Here is a 23,383-nt window from a genome sequence, read left to right as displayed (position 1 = left end):
GCAGGTCAGGTCTTCCCCAGAAATGCTTCCAATTGTCTATAAACCCTACATTATGCTGAGGGCACCACTTTGACATCCAGCCATGAAGAGACCCTAATCTACTGTAAGTTTCATCCCCCCGGTAGGCGGGGAGGGGACCAGAGCAAATTACATTGTCTGACATTGTTTTTGCAATTTCACACACCTCTTTAATAGTATCTTTGGTGATCTCCGACTTGCGGAGTCTGGTGTCATTCGTGCCGGCGTGAATAACAATCTTAGAAAACTTACGTTTAGCATTAGCCAGCACTTTAAGTTTGGATCTAATGTCAGACGTTCTGGCTCCCGGTATACAATCGACTATGGTGGCTGGTGCCTCAATGCCAACGTTCCTGAGTATAGAATCTCCAATAACCAGGGCACCTTTAACAGATGTCTCAGCCGGTGTATTGCTGAGTGGAGAAAATCTGTTTGATATTAAAACAGGAACGTGATTTGGATGCCGAATGTGACTATGCCGCCTGACAGTCACCCAGTTAGTCAGCCGCCTTGACTCTGAAGTCGGAACCGAGCCATGTGTATTACGCTTAACACTAGGCGCACCCTAAACAGAGTTCGTAACATTAACATTAGCGGTCTTACTGTCCTCAACTAGCGTTCGGATGCGCGCTTCTAGTTCTGCAACCTTCTCCGTCAGCCTAACTACTTCAATACACTTAGCACATGTAAACCCCTCTATGCTGACGGAAGAAGCTAAACTGTACATGTGGCAAGTAGTGCAGGTTGCAATGACAAGCGGAGTCTTACCGTTTTCATGCTGGGCGATGGCGTCTCCGTTCGCCCAAACGCGGTCTGTGAAGCTGCATCGAGACGGGAAAACATACATTCCAAAGCATATTATCATATTTTTACTCCACTACATTTCATAATTTCAAGTTTTTGGTTTCCCTACTGAAAATCCAGCTAAAACCAGCATAAACTGGTAGCTGTTTTTGCTGGTTTAAGCTGGTCAGGCTGGAAGACAGCTGACCCACCAGCTTTGCCAGGCTGGGAGGACCAGCTTAAACCAGCTACTGCCACCTTAAAGCTTATGCTGGTTTTAGCTGGATTTTCCAGTAGGGGTGTGTTTTAATCTCTATCTTTTTATGTTTATCTAATTTATTTAATTGTTTCGTCATGTCATCTTTGTTTTAATCCCTTTCATTGTCTGTGCATGTCACATTAAAAATCTGCAATGTAAATAAAGTTGATTTAATTTGATTTAGTCTTTCATCATGTATCTATGTGTTAACATTATAGCAGCATATGGTGAGTCAAAATATCTTTTTTTTAGTCATTCGTATAAAGGACCAACATGGACCAGTATTTATTTCATGCTGCCCTTCGGCAGTACCTACTAAGTGGGATGTCGATGTCGCGGTTGACTGGAAGAGAGTCATGCAGGTGGCCAACCACTTCGCTGTAGATGGTAAGTTAGTTGAGATAACATTGGACAGACAGACAAACAGACCAATAAATCAATAAATTAATCAATCATCTCTTTTTCAGACAATCATCTTTTGTATACTATTATTTTCTTTTCAGTGTTTTACATCTGCTCTTGGTTGTTTCCATTTAATGAATCTCGCACTGCATACTATTGTTTGCTTTGTGACAAATTAAATGTTATGTTTGTAGATTTGTCCGTGCTGATGGCCATGCAGCATAGTTGAAGCAGACCTGTCAGAAAACATCTCTAAGGTGCTATGAATCCTATGACTAGTAAGTAGAACCTCAAACTAATACATTGCTGTTCAAAGGTTTATGGTTGTGGTTTTTTTTATTTAAAATGCACCCATTTCATTGCTAAAAACAACGTTTTCTTGTGTATTTGGTATAATATAATGTGTTTGCGTGGTTTCTGGTAAAAAAAAAACATTATTTTCCACAAACAGTCCATTTTTTGTAGGTTTAGATTTCCTCAAACGCATTGATTTTGTACAGAACTCATTGATTTAAAAAGCTCTGTGTCCCTAATTGACCAGCTAATCTTTACATTGTGACGCTCCTTACCATGTTTAAAAGATTCGCTCACAATGCAATGCTAACAGGAATAAACTTACAGGCCAAAGTGGGAGGAATTATGATAATGTCAGTCTTGTCTACATCACCAATCCCAGGAAGTAAACTGTTGCCTACAATCCGTGTGTTTGTTGTAGTCCAAGAAAAGAGATTTACATTGGAGACGATAACTTGTGTCATCTTTTACTTTGGGGTTTGTACCTTTAGCATATCGTTAACACTTACTAATACACACTTAAACACCAAAGGAAATGCAAAAAGTGAATCAGACCATAGTTGCACTTTACATTGTAAGACGCCACCCAATTGGCCCAACGTCGAAGTCCAATGCGTGGTGAAGGAATCACGTGTTCTTTCCCTCCGTAGCGCTTCTAGAAGAGTAATTCCATTTATTTAATTTCTTTCTTTGACCTCTGTGGTTAAATTATAATCTGACTCCAATTTCTTAGTTACCAATACTATTCTGATGCTGATCATAATTTATAAAATTATTATTATATTTATTTAGAATGAATTATATTCACATAGGGAATAAGGTGTAATTCTGAAGGTGCTAAGGCAGTTCCATACAGCTGGGCATAGAGGCATTCTCCTTCTAACTTAAGTTAAAGTTAGAGGTTTCTCCAAACACATTAAAAATAAGAGGATCCATCTATGTTTAGGTTGAGGCAATTCTCCATCCAACCTTAAACGGGGAGGTAATTACTCCAGTAATATTTCAATAGAGGCAATTCTTCTAATCTATGTCCCCTTCAGTATATTTATCTTAAACCCTGAAAATATAATAAAAGACTTGACAAGTTTTGAAATGAATAGATGTTAACAATTTATTTTGCCAGGCAGGTTACACTTAAATCAATAATTTGGTTATTCAAATCCATCAAAAATATATCAAAAACATTCACTAAAAGATCAGCATAGAAAAATGAACATTTCACAAAATACAAATCATACCTGGCAATTAAAGACACACAAAGTGGTCTAGGAAGATTCTTATTAAAGATTTCTTCCATTATGTTTTAATACACACAAAGTGTGGGAGCTCCTGGTTATAGGATGCCTCCATAAGATTTGAACACACACAGAGTGTGGGAGCTTCTGGGTACAGAATGGCTCCCAGAACATCTAGCCAGGCCACCTTTTATACACAGCGTGAGACAAAGACATCGTAAAACTACAAAGTCCAGTTTGACCTGTGGCAAGTGATACCTAACACCTGGTCAAACTAGCCAGAAGTACTCTGGCAAAACCCCACCTACAAGAAATGCATCTGTGTTAAGTGTATCTTAAACTTATAGAAATGAGACCTTTTTACTCATCGCACCATGACCTTTAAAATAATAGTAAACATGAATATGAATGTAAAAACTCAATCTTAAAACCACATAATATGTATACATTTCAGCAGATACTCAGTGATGTGAGCCTAAAGGCTAACAGTTCAAAAACCTTTGTGATGAATAGATTAACACATCAAAGAGTTGTATATCTGAAGACCTCTTTCATCTACGGGTCAAATTTGGGTTAACAACACCCCCTAAGGTTTAATTGTTTTACAGTGTCTTTTCATAAATAAACTTAGTTTATCGGGTTAACAACACCACCTGAGGTTTAATTGTTTTACAGTGTCTCTTCATGAATAAACTTAAAGTTGATGAATTATAATCCAGTATTACAGTCCTTCCCTGGCCCTTTGGGGCAATCTCAGAATAGTCCCTAGGGGCCATTTACTGGTCATTCAAATCCTTGTGTGTTTTTTATTATTGTAACAGTCTCTGTATGGCGGGCACTTGTAGGGGACTTAGGGTGATAGCAGCATTGGCAGATGTCCGTAAGGAGCAAATTGTGGACCTGAAAAACCAGCATTGAAGCAAAGAGACCATAAACACAAGTCCACTGCCAATCACACATCCACGAAACATCCAGTCCCACCAAGTGTATACATACTGTGCAGAACGAATAGATGCCCTTGACAAAATCTTTGCTGTTTCTTTGGCCAGGTTTGTTTCTACCTTAGCCTGGTTGAGATGATACTCAGTCTGTAGAATCGTCAGTTGCACCAAATTCATGGTGTCAGTCAGAGGCGATTCTAGGGTTAGAGCTTTAGGGGTGCTGAGCACCCAATGAGCTCCGCTGCCACCATCCACTCTTTTTTCCTACAGAAACCAATAATATGTCTATTGTAAAATAACTATCATTTTAACATTGGTTCAACTAACTCCAAAATCCAGATTTTTTTGGAGACCTTTCAGGCATGAAAACGGGTCAGGGGTGAAAAAGATGTGAAGAAAATTACCCCTCTTGGGTCTGGGAGCATGCTCCCCCTTAGAACATTTTTTAAAATTACATATTTTAAAGCATCAATCTGATGAGTTTTGAGATGCATTTTTTTGCCAACCTTTTTATTTCTAATAAGTGGCGAGCTAGCACTTTTTTGCCATTAATGCCATATTAAAGTATCAGGACAAAAGGTGGGCTACAGCAGCAGTGTGGGTATGGTTTTATGTGGATATACAGTGTGTCGTTTTAAGCCTTTGTCAAAATGACAAATCTCCTAATTTATAACTTTTATGCCTACAACATATGGTAGGTTTATTAATAGTTTGTTAATTTGCAGCTTTTCTTTTAACAGTCCTTTAATTGAACCATTACCTTTACTATATGTCTAAAACAAAACACTTGTGACTCCTGCACTAAGGGTTAAAAACGTTACCCCTTCATATTAATCTACATGTGACAAACAAACAAAAATATTTATTGTCTATTTTGATAGTCAGACAGTTGGTGATTTCACATATAACTTACCGGTACTGGTGGTATACAGTGATCTGTAGTTTGTTTTCACTCTGTTCCAAATGCCATGTTTTCATGACGACTGACCAGAAAAGACGCACGTGAAGTCATGTTTACATGACTCCCGATTGTTAAAATAAGTCTCAAATTAACGATAAATCATACAATAAACTTTAACAACGGAGACACACGTATGCAACTACCCACTGAGACGCACAAAACTGCATGCGTCTTGTGGAAGAACATTGTAACCGGCACTACTTCTCTCCGTTTAAGTCTATGGGCGAGTCACCCAGGTACTGTACTACTCCGCAGCGCGCGGGTACCCGCCGGAGTAAAATAATCCGAAAATAAATACTTATTATATGTGTACCATGGCGATTCAGTATAAGACAAAAACACGGCTTGAAAGATTGATTCGTGATGTACTCGCTCATTATAAACATAACGTAAACATTTTGTAAGATTTGAACAAAAAAGTTGCATCACAACACTTTTAACTGATTCTCTCTCTCTGCGTGTGTTTCGCGCTCGGGCTAAGCGATGCAGGTACAGAAGTAAAAGAAGAGGATGACACCATTTGCTAAGCGGGGAGGTTTTCATTTTCTACCTTAACATATACATTTTAAACCACAAACTACGGAGTATGTTTTGGACATTATTTAACCTTGTCAAAGACGAACGAACATTTTAGAATAAATACATTTCTTGCTCCAAGTTTTAGGGGTGCTGATCTCCTTTTTAGGGGTGCTGAAGCACCCCTAAAAAGGGGCTAGCCTCGCCCATGGTGTCAGTCAATGACTGTGTGCTGTGCTCTTTGAAAGTGTCTCCCCACCACGGAGAGACGGGTGTCTAGCGGGATCCTTCCCTGGATATTTATCTGACATTTTGAAAAGTCCTCTGTTACCTATTGGCAGAAGGTATTTTTTTGTAGAATAGTCAGACCTCCATAGGTGAAGGAATTCCTCACACTGACAATGCACCACTGTATGTGGGACATCTGAAGAACATCATACACATGATCATGCAATGGCTGAACACTGAAGAACTTGACTTTCATTGGAAGAAAATGGTTGTGAAAGATTACACAAACAAATTATATTATTAGAGGTTTCATAATATTAGGTGCGAATTGTAAAAGGTCTTATTTCTCTTTTCAAAGTAATTTATCCCGTAAGATGATCCCATTTAATTACCAGATTCTTCACTACTATGCATCTCTTGTATAGAGTGGAATTTTTATATAATCTGTGTATTTTAAAGGAAGAGTGGCAAAATTGAATTTAACTGGCATATTTACCAGTGGTATACATCATTAAAACATTTAATAACAATACCATTCAAATATAATACAAATACATGCAATTATATGTATATAAAATACAGATATTTATACTAAGGTATATATAATATGATATATTTATAATTTTAATAATCCTAGAATTATTCAGAACCTTTAAATGCAAGTTAACCAAGTAGATCCAAGATTTCAATTAAGTAACTTAAAACATACCCAGAGAACTTAAACTTAAATCAAATAATTTCTGAATTTCTTATTTATCCATTGTCAATTCTTTGCATGTTGTCAAATAATTCTGTACATATATGTTGGTTTAGTCACATTCAATGGTTAGGGGTCTGGGGCCGGATTCACGAAAACATTCTTAAGACAAAAAATAAGAAAGTTCTTAAGATAAATTATAAGAAGTGCGTAAGAATGTTCCTAAGTGCAATTCTCAAACATTTCTTAAGAAGTTCTCAATTTTTTTCTTAAGAATAACTTACATTTGTGTCTTAAGAATAAAATGACAAGCTTTAAATGATTTATACCCTGCTAATGAGGTAACAATAAATTTATCCATTAATCTTTTGACTACCTTGCGATCATTAACGCGATACAAACGAGTGATGCATTAAGACTACTACAGGATGTTATTCGCTGTTGTAACAGAGGTCAGCTAGTATTAAGGCGGTGCGGTGCGTAAATATAATTCCATAATGTCCCAATCGGTCCGTCATGCGTGTCGAGCGCTCTGGGTGTGCGTGCTTCACTCTCCGTGCCCAAGGCTTTCGTCTCCCGCGACCCGCGCTCACGTGTCAAGAGACGGACGCGGAGGGTCAAGCGTGCCCGCAGTTTCGGAGCCCTCGACTCACATGACAGAGCGATTACCGGTCCGCCTCCCGCTTAGAGCGACTTTAAGCTGTTAAGTAATTTCATAATGAATGTAGGCTATTACGGAGGAAGTTACATGTTTGCTAATATTATCACTAATACTTATTTGTGTTGTATGACATATTACAGAGTAAGCTATTAAACTTCATTATATGAGTGTTGAATTCCTCTTTAAACTAATCTATGTGAAGTAAACTGATAAAATTGCCATTCCAGACTACAAAATACAACATGTCACATTTAAAACAATCACATTAACTTATAAAACATCTTACATTTTGAGATTTAAGACTACTGTAAGGTTATCCTAACTTTAAGATGTTATTTAAGACAGTTTATTTTTCGAGAATTGGAATTCTTCTTAAGTTTTTTCTTAAGAACATACTTAAGGAAAAAATAAGAACTTTCTTAAGAAGCTTTTTTGAGAATACAAAATATTGTTAACTTTTTTCTTAAGCTTGAATTTAAGATAAAAATGGCAGTTAAGAAGATTTTTCTTCTTAAGAATGTTTTGTGAATCCGGCCCCTGATTGGGATTTATGTGATTGATCTCTAGAAGTGCCAGCACTTCAAATATAACCATTTTTGTAAAGTTTGAAATGTTTAGACATGTCTGCAGCCATGCTAGCGATTTCATTCTTCACTTACTTATTTTAATCTGAAATAGGTCTTATGTAATCAATTAATAGTTTTTATTTTACCTGTATTTGTACAATCAGAGACAAAACAATTTATGTGTGACTATAACCATACACATGTTTCACATAATTCAATAGAAAATTGACCCAATAGTTTATATTACCATGAAATTAAAATCATGAGTAGACCTTTAATTTTCTCTCCTATGTGTGAGATGCTATTGTATGTATGACAAACTCTAGTGATTGATTTATAAATCATTACTCATACATATGAGTGGTGTTTTAAGCCTGGATAGTTTTTAAACTTATACCAGGTCACAGTGTTATGATGTTTTAGTGGTGAAAATGTGCACTATATGTTCAAATCTGGGAGACAGGTGGATTCTAATCTAGAAGAATTTGTGTTGCACAATTTTAATCCGATGCTACATCGGGAGGTCATATAACTAGTTAACTACCATCATAGTTTATTACTGTGAGATGTGTATGACCCCTTACATCATTATCACACCCATCTCCTGTATTTCAGGTTTGTGCCTGAATTTAGGCTCAGACACCCCTCTGGTATCTGGACTCTTAAGGAGTCAGAATGATCCACCTGAAAGGAAAGATGTTAAGATAACAGAGAGAAACATTCATTTCTAAAGTTTTGGCCAATTTGCATTAAGACATGATATCATTTTTAATTTCCACTGATGATAAAACCATTCAGCTGTCAATGGTAGCAATAGTAATCTGACAGGGTTAATGACATCAGTAAATTCTTCATGTTAAGAAGATTTGTATTATTACTTTTTGCAAATTCATTTTCCGAGGCCAGATTAAGTTTGGAATACTTTGTCAAACCAGATTAAATTGGGGGATTTTGGCAGTCTAAGTGTCTCAGTAAAGGGAAGGGTTATTTGGTCTGCTATCTTGTGGCATAATTTTCAGTGTTCCTGCAAAGCAAAAAACAAAGCAACATGCAAAAGCATACACAATCATAGACATACACATACCCCCGTTTGGCACTAGATAGTTGACCAATTAAATTTGAATCTAAATATTCTCAATGTCTTTTGGTGGGTCTGAACCATTTATGTTTGAAATGCAAGTAGTGTTATCACTTTTCACCATCTGAGGCCTGTCTGGCCATTACAATATAATGTATATCATTATGTGATTACAATATAAATTACATTATCTTAAAATAATATTTATTAAAATAATAATTTTAAAACTGATCTCAAGGGCTTCTAGTTGGACATTTTAAAATCTGCAAAATTAAGAACACTTTTCTCTACATTGACCCTAAGGTATCAGCTACATTAACATGTTCACTAACAACAACAGCTCTCTGTTGTTTTGAACCACAAGCACATGCTGAGGGGCTCAACTCTTTCCTCAGCTGGAATTTTTGAAATGAAGAGCTCTTTTCCAAAACGCGATAAACGCCATTTTTAAAAAAAATGAGTTTGTCATGTCATTTGGCTGTGTACTGAACCTATTCACTGCTCCATGAACGTTTCATGCCAAATCACTACATTTCCTTGTTAAAATGTAGGTACAAGATGCCGTTCTTTTCCAAAACGCGATAAGCGCCGAGTCTATTTTTAGCCTAAACGCGATTTATCCTCTCGACCAATCAGAACTCGATGAGCGTTCGACGCAATCCAATGGCGGCGCTCTGAACAGATGTTTGTTTATGTTCATTCATTACTCAAAATGAGGATTAATGTCATGTTAATACATCATCCGGAGAAGGTACCCGTTTGCAAGCGATCTTCATCAAAGTGTTTGGTATGTACAACTTTCGTTTCAGAACTGGCTCGTTTAATACCGTTTTGTACGTTCGCGATAAAGTTTAATTCCTGTGAAGAAGCCTGCTAACGTAACATGAAAAGTACTGAATAGTTCGATAGCCTGCTGATAGACAGACTGGCGTTTGATACATTGATCAATGTCGTGCAAAAGTACAAAATGTGGCTAGTGACCAATGCAGGGACATCTGTAAAGTTGTGCTTTTTGGATTGGACATTATGAGCGCGTTGTTACATGGTATGTCATTGAGAACAGAACGAGGGGAGCTCGCTGTGTGTGCGTGTGAGGTTAATACAAACTGTGTGTAGACGAGAGAGAGAGAGAGAGAGAGAGAGAGAGAGAGAGAGAGAGAGAGAGAGAGAGAGAGAGAGAGAGAGAGAGAGAGAGATTTTTGATTTTTACATCACTTTATTTCCAATAAATAGGGGTTACTTCAATACAAAACAACACTCACTCAGAATCACATATGAAATAACACTTAGAAAGTAAAAAATAAATCATCATCTAAAACAACACACAAAGCCTCCTTGCAGCACCATATACCCTCAAACGTGATTATGTCATTCACCATTTTATAATAGTTAAAATCAGCTGTAACTCTTGCTTTAACCATTCCTGCAAAAACCATTGTACTATCCTGAGAGAGAGAGAATGTGAAATATATTAAGCAAAAGAGGTTCCTAACGCCCTGCTAAGGAGAAAACTGAAATGGTGGAGGGAGTAATAGCAAGTTAGTTATGTGTAATTCTGTTTATTTCATACTGGCTCCAATGTATATCACAATCTGAATAATTTACTTATTCATTTATAGTAGAGTCCCTGAGTATATGTTGGATGATCTGTTATTTGTTTTTTTGTTTTTGTTTTTTTTTTTTAAGAAAAAACATCAATTTATGGAAAAAAATTATGGATTTATAGCGTTTTGAAAAAAAATAAAATTATCTTTGAATTTATAATCAACAATATTGTCGTTTGATTTAATAATCATTATTCAACATGTTCAGATTGAGCAAATAAACAATTATAACAGAATAAATTGAATATTCACAAAATGTGTGGGTCTGGGTAAAAAATTTACTTTTTCTGAAAACTATTGAAATGGATTTATAGCGTTTTGGAAAAGAGCTCTTCAAATTGAGCACAATTTTCTCATGTTTTTAGCTGAGATCTAACTAAGTGTTCTTTAGATGTTATTCTATTTTATTATGGAAAAGGAATTAAGGAATTTAAGCAGAGCAAACACAAATGCTGTTTTTCTATTTTAAAGGCTTTATCTTTATTTTAGTTAAAAACATAAAGAGGTGTAAAAGTCTTTTATTAGCTCCCACTGATTCACTTTATCAGGAAATCTGTATTGCTGTGATGATTTCAGGATTAGGCTATACACTTTATTTTTATGAATTTCACTATCTTAAGACAATTGGACATCAAATTGCTCTTTAACAATTCCTCCAGTTTTATAAAGAAACTACAAAGACTTAGCTTCGATAATTTCCAGAAAACTGGGTTACATTGTTTATTTACAACATCATAAAGTAAGGATTAAGCCTACAACTTTTAATAGTGCTGACTACACACAGTACTGTATATCATGATGTTAATTATGGCATTAAATATCACTTTGATTGATTTACAGAAAATAATGATGCATTTTATTTGTTACAACTTAGCTAAACATCTCACTTGAAACAAGGAGAACAGCACATATTTTCTGAGAGGGGGTTAAACCCTTTTAATCTCAGAGGTGATTCTTTCTCAGTGAGATAAGATCACAGGTGTTTTATTGACCATTGTAAAAACAGTTTCATCATTATCTTTCTGTGCATCAGTCAAAGCTTTAGCTTAATTTGCCTCATATCAACATTAGGGAATCCTGCAATAATTTAGGAGTTTTAAGATTTACTTTTCCCATTCTACACTTATCCAATCCTGAGTGTTCTTTTAAAAGAGATTCACTCACAATCATTATTAAATCCCTACTTGCTTTATATCCAACATTTAGTTCCACTCTGCATACGCTGAACCTCTAACTCCAACAACGCTGCCTTCAATCATTTATACACTTTCATTTATCTTTCATTCCCATAATTACACTTATCTCCTTAACTCATCAAGTATAGTTAATACACTGATGTTTGCAACATTTAATGATTCAAAAAGGAATTAATATGAACCTTTGCTTTATTTGTGCTATTGCCATATCAATCTGCTTTCCCAAATTCACTTCTCATATACAAATACATTAAATTGCACTGTAATTTTCATTTATCTAACCTCCTTTATTCAATTGTTAATTCTTGCTCAGAGGAGCTTGTTATTTAAGTGTTGCACATGTGATGTGACAACAGGAATAATCATATAAAGATTTACATTTAGTCTCTAACGTTTACCCTTAGCTGAGAACCAGAATAAAATTTGGATGTTACTCCATTTTAAGTTTATCTTTTGTTGCTTTAACATATAAAAGATCTTTTGATTTACTAACAAAGGGGATTTATCCTCATCTACACTGCTGTTGAAATGCTTAACAGAGTTATTATCGCCTGTTTTGCGCAGGTTTGTTTACATACATGGACGCATCGACTTGGGCACAGAGTTTTATCTCATCCGACATGAATTTATTATTCACGGATATTCGCTAATACTTTACGGGTTTCCGATAAAGTTGCGAGATCGTTCCACGGAGCAAATAGATAATCGCCACGGCGATGCTTTTACTTTTAGACTCAAATTTACGACTTTTCGTAATGTACCGCGATAATATTTAGTCATTAGTCCATGTAATATTCACTCCTTCTGAGTTTCCTTCCTTCCACTCCTTCTGAGACATGACGAAACAATTAAATAAATTAGATAAACATAAAAAGATAGAGATTAAAACACACCCCTACTGGAAAATCCAGCTAAAACCAGCATAAGCTTTAAGGTGGCAGTAGCTGGTTTAAGCTGGTCCTCCCAGCCTGGCAAAGCTGGTGGGTCAGCTGTCTTCCAGCCTGACCAGCTTAAACCAGCAAAAACAGCTACCAGTTTATGCTGGTTTTAGCTGGATTTTCAGTAGGGAAACCAAAAACTTGAAATTATGAAATGTAGTGGAGTAAAAATATGATAATATGCTTTGGAATGTATGTTTTCCAAAGTAAAACACTGATTAAAAAAGGAATACTTTTATGTAGAAAGTAAAATAGTTAAGGAGTGTCCACCTCTGGTATCAACAGGGATTGTGGTTAACATGTCACATGAATCTAGTCAGGGCCAATACACCATCAAATAAATGTAAGTTTAAACACTCGAAGTTTTCAGGTAACCGGACACACAGCATTTCATTGTAAGCCTAACCAACCACCTAGGCTAGCTAACTACATGCTGATATGAAATACTGTATATTATGTCTTAGTGACCTTGTTGTTTATGCATAAAGATGCCTGTATATCTGCATTAAAAACTTTTGAACGAACATTTCCGTCACTAACCTTAGCCTCCATATGTTCGCCGGTGTTGTTATATGAAGCATTTCTTCACTATTTTTAAACTCCGGTTGTCGCGCAAAACAGTTCGGGCAGGCGGCATGGATCGGGTACTGACCACTGATCTATATAAATGACTGGATTGCGCATAGAACGATTGATGTAACTGCGTGAGGTGAAGCCAGCGCAGAGTTCGAGCCGCCATCTTGGTATACCCAACCGGCAGAGAGCGTCATTGACTTCCATTCAAAATCATGATCAAAATTTACCCCCTTTACAGCGTATCAGTTACACAAGGTTAATTTTTAGGATATGTGTACGTTAATTATTTGTTAATTCTGGTGTTATTTGCAATGTTTATGTTTTAATCGGGCAGGATAATGGATTTATAAAAAAACGTTAAGGTGAGTGCGTCTGTTGCATTTGTTAATGACACGGGTATAAATAAAGTTTTTTTCAGCGTTATTTCTCTAAATAAGTTTAGGTAACTTGTAAGTTTACAACATAATTACAAAACTAGCAAATTATTGCATGCACATACGGTACAAAGCATGATTATTTATTTAGATTTCAGAATGAGCACGTTTTTTGTCATTAATACTAAATATGCTGCGGTCTGTCTGCTGATCTGATACTGTAATAAAGATGAATGTATAATAACTGATTAAAACGCAAAATGTACAACTTTCAGTAAATAACTGTTTACATGCTTTGAACGTTTGTGTTGTAATAATGTACAGGGTAACTTCACATATTAAAACGAAGATGAGTAAAGTGATGTTTTATCATTAAAATCTGATAACGTCCATTGATTTAATAGAACGTTTGGGTATACCAACATGGCGGCGCGGTGGCTTCACAAGTGTGACGTCATGCGCAATCCAGTCATTTATATAGATCAGTGGTACTGACAGATGTACTACATCTATGGAAGGCCGTGGAGCTCAAAAACGCGCGAAATCTTACACGTAAACAACACGTAAACAACGTGTTGTTTGCGCGTAGAATACGTGTTATTTGCGCGTAGAATACGTGTTGTTTGCACGTAGAATACACGTCGATTTTTCACACGTAAACAACACGTATTCTACGCGTATTCTACGCGCAAACAACGCGTATTCTACGCGTTGTTTACGTGTGAAAATTCGCGCGATTTTGGCCCTCGTGGCAACATGACCAGTTTCAACGAGTGAGCCTGAGGAGTTCCTATTGGCTGCTGGGCAGTTGGGTTAAACCATTACTGTAGGCTTAGGGTGTTCCCGTCCATTTCTATGCTATGACACCAAAATGCAAGTAAAATGCTAAGGATCAACTTATTTCTTTGTGCTTTTTCCTTCTTACATGTTGGTTCTAATGTGAAATACTGCAAATAAAATAACAGATTGTCTATACTTACACAAATTGCCCACTTTGTTGGCAAGCACTATGTACATTAACTAAAACACCACTCACTTCTCTTATCAGGCTCAGTGGTGTGTGGTTGGTGACGCCTGCATTTGGCGTGGTAGACCCAGGTTTGATTTCACCTTTTGCCAAGCAAGTTTTATTTTTGCTTTTGCTATCCCTGATTAGATTCCAAAAGCATATATATATATATATATATATATATATATATATATATATATATATGTGTGTGTGTGGAAAACAGCACTTCACTGGTACTTCATAATATCTGGCAGGGTTTGCTTGTAAGTGTATATGGAGGGTTTTAAATGTCTCAGTTTTCAAAACATTTTACCAATACAGACTGAACAACATTAACGGTAAAAAGGGTGCAGGAATACATTAAAAGAATAACAAGGATGCCATTACATGCTAGTACTATGATTAAATGTGTAATACATATTTATATATACACCTATAGGGGTTGTTTCCTGGACGGGGATTATCTTAAATCAGAACTAGGTCTTAGCTTAATTAGGAAATATAACAAGTTTTAACAAACATGTCTTACTAAAATCATTACTTGTGTGCATTTTATGGCAAAGTGGGCACTGATGTGTTTTAAGATATGACAGTGCAAGATGTTTTCACTTTGGACTGCTCTTACGTTTATATTTTAGTGTAGGACTAGTCTAATACCTAGTCTAAGCTGATACCTGGCGGTGTATCTGTACATACAGCTGTACATGCATACTACTAGCCCTGTATGAATTTATATAATTATTTGATGGTGTCCTTCAGACTTTTTTCTTAATGAAACAAACAAATACATACAGTGAACTAGAGTATTTTTATTATCTGAAATACATTTGACAGTACTATTATTTATTAAGTGAAAAAAAAATTTCACATGCATTCAAAAATCTATAGGGGGTCGCACACTGGACGAGAAGTGCTGCGACGCAACTGGATAAAAAAAAATATTTATTCCAAAAAAGTGCCAAACAGATGCATACAGTATTACAGTAAGCTGGGATAAGTCTTTAGGACTGCTTTGACCCCAGCGGGAATGGCGTCCAATTTATCTGTAACCATGAATTTAATTTTTTTTCATTAACTGGGTTGGGAAGGCTGCATCCTATGGAGAACTCATTGGTTTATTTCAGTTAACTGCATTAAATTCGTAAGATTAATTATAAGAGCTATTCTGCATTGAAATACCTCAGATGTGACGCTGTAGTTTCTGTAGGCATTGCCATGTCCTGTTTTAAAAAGCTAGTTAAAAGAGTGTGCTTTTCTTATTTATTAAGCGTACACTTTTATATTTCAATGTATGCAAACTCATAATATTCTTTTATGTGGGACCTACGTGGGTTCAGCATGGGTTCAATGTGGGCATGGGCTTAACATGGGCAATATGTGTGGGTCCATGTGGGTTTCACTATGTGGGTGGGTATATTATTAAACAGTTAACAGATATAGCTGATGGAAACGCATATTATCAAATGTCGTATCACATGATATATTTGTATTTGCAACCTCGGAAGGGCACAACAGCAGCATGATGCAACAGAATTTTCATTTTCAGACTGCTTTGTTATTCATTTTCATTCATTTCTTTACCATAGTAGGGTTATTATCATTTACTAAACCATTTTTAATAATTTCTTTTAACTGATATCAAATAAAATATAGATCTAAATATTATTTTAAACTAATCTAAACTAAACGAAAATTAGAAATGTAGCTTTAGCAATAAACTGAGGTTAAAGGTTTAAGTCGAGTAGGGATCGACCGATATGGATTTTTTTGTGCCGATGCCGATACCGGGTTTTTTCCATCAGCCTTAGCCGATGACCGATACAAGCTGCCGATTTTCTTTAGCCGATATTTGGAGCCGATACTGCTTTTTCTCATTCAGTTTATATCATAAAAATAACACAATGATAAAACCAAATGTTACAACTCTTAATTTAAAAAAGGAACATTTATTGAACTATATTTAACAAATAGTAAAAAAAGGTGAGGTAGAACAAGTAAGAAAATTCAGTGCTGCTTAAAATACATAAATAAAATAATAATTACACCATTGCACACAATAGCAGCAACCAAGCAGCATAACAAGGGGAACACTTTACTTTATCCATGAAAGTAACCAACTATTTACAACCTATTTAATGCTTAGGTCTAAGTTTTAGTGCACTTAACTTAATCTCTTGTATAGCAAATGTCTTTAATAAGAAGACAAGGAAAATGTAAACAGCAATACTGATCAAAAAACAACTTAAAAAGAATTCTGAATAACATGCCAATTATCCCACTTCTGTACCTCACACACCCTAGTGCCCTATAATAAATGCGAGGGATAGTTAGTTTGCGCTCGCTTAAAACGCATAAAACTGAAAACATACATGAGGATTTGTGTACGGACTTCGGTCAGATAGTAGAGCGCGTGCACGTGGGAGAGGTGCAGTGAGAGAGACATGGATGAGAGAGTGCATGTATCTTTGCGCTCTCAGTGAACGGAAATGTTGACAAAACTTACAAAAAAACACTTCTCCGGGGCCTATTGCACAAAACTAGGATAAGGGATTAAGCCGGGATATCTTGGTGATCCTGGCTCAATTGATACGTGATCCGGTTGCACTAAAGCTGGAAAGGGGGCAGGAGGATATGTTATGGTATAAATTACCATGGAGATCTATTCTGTGGAGCTAGCCTGCTCCAGACCAGGCTAAATTCCAGGATCTATTTAATCTCATCCCTTATGTCACTCAGCAATCACCACAAATGGAAACCAATAATTATTTCACTGCCCAATAAACATTGTTATCACATATAACTAGACCCACTGTAATTTTATTAAATGTTTGTGATCATTAATATTGATAATTTTGGATAAATTATGATTTTTAGATGATGTTGCTATCATTAGATAATTTACAGTTTCCTAAAGACTATAAGGCTATATATAAAATGATAGAACATTAGGGCCACAGAGAAAAAAACTGACAGAGAATGAAGTCGTAATATTGTAACTTGTTGTTTTAGAGGAGGACAGTTGTTACAATAACAGTTGTGGGGCATTTCGTGGAATTGTACTTCAGTATGGTTTCAGAAACAAGGAAATACTTAATCAAATTGTTATAAGTATCAGGACTGTAAAAACAATATGCATCTTTCCACAGAAAGAACCAGCCTCAAATGTATGACTTTCTCCTTTCCTCGGTGTGGCCCTTATACCATACACATTTCATATAAATATAAAAGCACAAAGTGTAACATTATGTTTCTTTATTGAATAAGGACAAAACAAAGCAGGTAAACCATCAGCTCCTTTCGAAACTGAAGTCACACAGTGACTTTACAAGATGGAAAGCACAGAATCAAAGCATATTATACAACCAAAGGATAAATACACATTCAAAGGTCTGTATATAACACACCCTGCATGTCTGCACACTGAAATAAATGCAGGACAAATTCATACACATTAACTGAACAGAAAATTTCAGACAACTGAAAACAAGACAATTAATGGATGCAGTAGCCTCCCTGCAAGCTTGTATTACAAATAGTATACACACAGCAGTGGGGAACCTTCAGGGCCTTCTACGCCTTCAGAGAAGGCCTAAAAAAAATTATAAAAAGATTTTTTATAATAATAATACAAATAAATAATACAGTATTCAATAAAAATATGTTTTTACATTTTTAAATTTCTATTTAATTCAATTTAATACAATACATGTAATATATTTTCTCTCATCTGTGTTCTAACGTAAAGCTTACTGTCAGGTTCATGTCATGAAAACATCTAATCCAATCAGAATCGTCTGTCTCTATTAAGGCCCGGTTATCTGGCTCATTCATTGGTTAGGACTTCATGAATCCCAGGGAAGGCCAAGCTATGTGTTTTGGTGTGGAGAGTGACGGGCAAATCGACCAATCACGTTTTGATTTCAAGTGGGCGGGTAAAAAACAAAGCATTGTAAGCCTTCATGAAGTCCTAAGCATGCAACAAACTGGATGCGAGCTGCCGTAAAACACCAAAGACGAAGATCATAGACCGTTAATATTAATACAGTCTAACGCCTGTTTCACACCGCATGCGTGAGCAACGCGTATGCGTTGCGTGAGCAGCGCGTGAGGAGAGTGTTTGCTGCGCGTGGCCATTGTGCTTTCACACCGGCTGCGTTTGCAGCACATACTGTGCAGTTTAAATAACAGTATAAAAATCTCAAGTTCACATTACTTTATTTTACATGCATTTATGAGCAAAACCTCTTTAAGACGCTTTTTGAAGGTCACTGTAATTTATATAACTGTGATTTGTTTAATCCACATTGTTTTCATGCTGTTCTGGTCCATGTAATGACAGATATAGACACAAAACACAATTATAGACATAAAAAGCCCATGGCACATTATAAAATCTGTTTCTCTGAAGTTTATCGATAAAATAAAGAATTCACTCAGTGATTGACGGCATATAGCAGTCGATCGTGTTTCCCTTCAACAGTTTAAGCATAAGATTTAAATTTATAGATTAATCTATTTCTCTGAAGATTAAGATAGATGAGGACTCATTTGCTGGGCAGAAAGTGAATGAACACAGTCTTCTGGCAACAGTGTGTTAATATTTCATTGCTTTCTTTTAAATTGCTCAAAGTCAAGACTGTTTCAAACACACTTAGCTTCACATTCGTGATTTTATTGTAAAATTACCCTTTTTCGCGTCAATCCACGACCATTTAAACTATAAACAATGCCCTGTCACTTTAATTGAGCGTGAGCAGCGCAGCAAAAATAGAGCCGACGCCGAAACGATAGCAGCACTGCTGCTTCAGCGACGCTCCTGCCACGCAGGCACGCGCTGCTCACGCGTGCAGTGTACATGCTTTAACTTGTTAACATGGGCGCCGAAAAAAACACGCGCTGCTTACGCGCTGCTCACGCATGCGGTGTGAAACCAGCGTAATGCCCCGAATCTCTGCGGTGAGAGTGGTTGAGGTAAATGGCGGAAAACGTGATTGACGTTGTGGCTAGCTTGATAGGGCTGAGGTAAAAACGAAATTACTTAAGCGCGTACTCGTGAAGAGCACAGCCGGGAGAAGCGCGTGCATATGACGCGAACACGAGAAAAATAATGGGTTTAATTATACTTTTACTTCCTGACAGTTTCACTCGTTACGTGAGGATAGTAATGACTGACAGACGAGCCGAATAACATACAATATAATTTCCTAACTAAATCTGAGAGAATGCGAAAACATTCAAATATTTTTTCCCCGCTATAACCGATGGGCTGGGCGGAGATACATTTTGGTAGCCCTCGGGGCTTGGGCTAGAGATTTTGCGAGCCCTGGATATCTTATAACAACAGTTATAAGCCACAAGGAGGTGCACTGAGAACGCAGGGTGCTATGTTTCCCCTTATGAATAAGACTAACAAGGTATCCTACAGCTAAATATATATTTCCAAAAAATAAAAAATAAATTAAAGAACATAATTTAAGCTTGTTAAATGCAAATTTACAGAGCCCCTGTCATTACAGAGCAGCTGTATTTGTGTTTATCAGTTAGATTAAAGTAATTTTAAACTTTAAAACTGCATTTAAAGGCAGACAATGCCCATTCTATAATTCAACTTTGCGTGCTCAGAATTTTTACACGTTCACTGTAGGATTTAACGAAATACGAATAGCCTAGTATTATGGATGGAGAGGCATTTGCACTTCATTGCATATTTTGAAGGCCCAGCTGAAGTACCCACGGTTCGCCACTGACACACAGTATACAGCACAAACATCAAAAAAATGTGAAAGCACACATACTGACTAAAATAATTCAACACATATTGGTCCCTCAGCAGCCGACCACTGTTGTCATCAGAGAAGATTTCCGGATTGTCCCAGTCCATGGCTGGCGGCACTCTGGGTGCCCTCTCCTTCCTCAGGCAGGCCACATTGTGGAGGACACCACAAGCCACAGTAATGTCACATGCCCTCACAGGGCTGACCCTTAATTTGTGAAGGCAGTGAGAGCGTGCCTTCAGGAGGCCAAAGGTCAGTTCAATTCTGGCCCTAGCATGGGCATAGTTGTAGGCCTGCTGTGCTTCCTGGGGGTCTGTGAAAGGTGTCAGGAAAAACGGCTGGCAGCCTTAAGGTCTTGACACACCGGGACGTTTTTCGTGCGCGTTTATCGTCTGCGTTTAACGTGACGTTTTTTTGCTTTCACACCCAGACGATTTTTACTGGCGCTGAGCCGAGTGAGGTGCAAATTCACCCCTGGACGTTAGATGGCACTTAATACAAAACAGATTTATGCCGGTACACAAGGGGGCGCAGCAAAACTTTATGCTTCTGTTCTGACACTCACTTGTCACACAGAAGAAGAAAGCCACACGCTAGTCAATAACAAGTCATATGCTTGCTTTAAACAAAACATGGATATTACTAGTAGCAGCTCGATTTCTAACAGCAGCAACTATACAAAGACTACTTCAACTCACCATCAGGACTCACCATCAGCTACTTGACAGTATGATCATGTGAAACATGATCTTCTCAGATAAAAGGAAACTGTGCATTCGTGTTATAGTCATTATAATTGCCATTTTGAAAACGGTGTGTTTATAATATATATATATATATATATATATATATATATATATATATATATATATATATATATATTCTTTGTACAAACAATATCTCTGTGAACTTAAATACATTTGTTAAATCAAATCTATTTGATCAAATAATTCGATTCTATTATCAGCACTCTCCACATAAAATTAACTATTTTGATAGAACACGTTATATCAAAATTAAAGCTCTTTCACAAAATATTAGGTAATGGGTGATCCGATGTGTGTATTTTTAACTAATCTTTTACAAGCACTTTCTCTTGTTAACAATTTTCTCACATTTCCTCCCAAATGTATTGTATTTTGTGATTTGGCTAAAGAAGTAGGTATGTAGTTATTATAATAAGAGGTCAACAATACTTGATGTACAAATATATGCATAGTGTCAAAATGGCACGTTATTTACAATTCGTTTTTTAATCAAACATTTATTTTTGTGAATGAACTGCAGTTTGCAATAACAATCAGAGACATGACAGTAAAATCAAATAAAACAGGAGTCAGAAATGTTGGTCCAGAAAAGTCACAATGACTTTAGTGCAACTGGACGGTAGTGCAAATCAACATTTAGAAATTAGACATTTTCAAATGAATTTATTAAATGTATAATCACTTAAAATACATAAGTAAATTGGTATATAATAAACATTAATTTGTGTGAACAAGAACTGGCAGAGCTGTAGAGCAAAAAAGTCACAATGATAGAAGTCTAAGTGAACTGTAGTGCAAATAAACATATGTATGAAATGTACATGTTCAACTGTATTTCTTGAATGTATAAACATAAAAAAACCTAAATAAAATGATATATAATAAACATCTATAGGTGTGACCAAAAACTGGCAGAGCGCTCCTTCTGTGCTCCTCTTTCTTCTGTGCACTGCTTTAAATTTTTTCTTCTCCAGAGGTTTGTCTCGGACTGTTTTCTTTTGTTTAGATTGGACCTTGTCACGGCTGGTGCTGGATGATCCTGAAGACGTGCTTGCTGGGGCCTCCTCACTTTTGCTCACATCATTTTTAGCAGAAATATTGCTGTGAACACTGTAAAGATAAATGTAGTTTTCATCAGATCAATCTTTCACACTGAGGGCCATGCCACGATATCCATGAGGTCAATATTTGATTACAAATGTAATTTAGATTCATGGTATTTCATCTGACTAAACAAACTAGGTTACCTATACACAGAACACAAATTAACCTCCTAAAACCCAACCTTTGGTTTGGCTTGCATTTTAGATTTCTTCCAGTTATTTTGGGGTTAGGAAGAAGCAATGAATATAATAACCAAATTTTTCTTTGAACATGAAGCAGTGTAATTGTCCACGTTTGTGTACAACAGGTTCCAGTTACACACAAAGTATTATGGTGCAAACAACAAAACGTGATATCACACGGTGTACAGGGAACATGCATGGTATGAAGTTAATCACTGTTCAATGTCAGTGCATTACATATCATAATGTAATGCACCAATATTCATTTTTATTACTTGCACAGTTATAATGTAAATTTGCACTACTGGTCCGTTCAATACACTACTGGACTGTCTATTTCATACTCCCTGTTCATTTGCACTGCTGGACTACTTGAATTGCATCGTTTACACCCCTGTACTATGTAATGAATATTAGAATAACTATTCACTGCACAATAACTTATGCCATTGCACTCTTAACTGACTAGTTACAATCCAAATTCATTCATGCACTACCTAAATATTAATTTCACTCCTGTTCTGTATAGTTTAATTTATTATGTACATATCCATTTGTAAATTTCTGTATATTATGTTCATAGCACCACCCACAGTAAATTGTTCCATCGTATTACATAATCCTGCACCTATGCAAATACTGATATCCTGCACTTTTTATACTGCTTTTGCACTTCTGGTTAGACCTAACGTTAAACTGCATTTTGTTGCCTTGTACTTGTGTAATGACAATAAAGTTGAATCTAATCCAATCATATAGCCCACACAGCTATGTATTGTTATGTTCTTATATATATCACGTTACCTTCGAAATTCAGTCGATGTTGTGAGGAACTCCGACACCTTCATAAACCTCCACAGCCTCGATGCTTCCTTGTGTGTTTACCTGTTCCACGTGCTCCGCAAGACCATTATGTGCTTGAGCGCCACCAAGTCGTGTTTTACTGGAACTTCAGCAGCGCCAGGCACGTGAACAAAAGCGCCAATCTCATTGGTCGGCCAACTTTTAACGCGCCGCGTCAAACCAAAAAAACGTGTCCCACGCGTTTTTCTGAAAATGACGCATTTGCGCCTCGCGCTTTTCGCGTGGGTGTGCGCACTCACATTGGCGCTCGTTCTTGAGTCACGAGACGTTAAACGTCGACGATAAACGCGCACGAAAAACGTCCCGGTGTGTAAAGACCTTTACCCCCTGTCTACCAGCAACACACCAGAGAATTC

General features: G+C 36.6%; 1 long non-coding RNA gene and 1 pseudogene across 1 annotated transcript in view; one reads left to right on the top strand and one right to left on the bottom strand.

Annotated features, from left to right (window-relative positions):
- The first annotated feature begins 247 nt into the window (after positions 1-247).
- The window catches only part of LOC135729932 (uncharacterized), a 38,635-nt gene continuing 15,499 nt past the window's right edge, over positions 248-23,383 (top strand). The window contains exons 1-2 of the long non-coding RNA XR_010525813.2: positions 248-1,447; positions 1,657-1,740. This is a non-coding gene — a long non-coding RNA (uncharacterized lncRNA). The remainder of the gene's footprint in view (positions 1,448-1,656; positions 1,741-23,383) is intronic.
- LOC141282649 (uncharacterized) lies at positions 3,455-20,824 on the bottom strand (annotated as a pseudogene).

Source organism: Paramisgurnus dabryanus, chromosome 1 (genome assembly GCF_030506205.2).
Source record: "Paramisgurnus dabryanus chromosome 1, PD_genome_1.1, whole genome shotgun sequence".
In the NCBI taxonomy this organism is placed as follows: domain Eukaryota; kingdom Metazoa; phylum Chordata; class Actinopteri; order Cypriniformes; family Cobitidae; genus Paramisgurnus; species Paramisgurnus dabryanus.
This window is presented reverse-complemented; position numbering and strand designations above follow the sequence as displayed.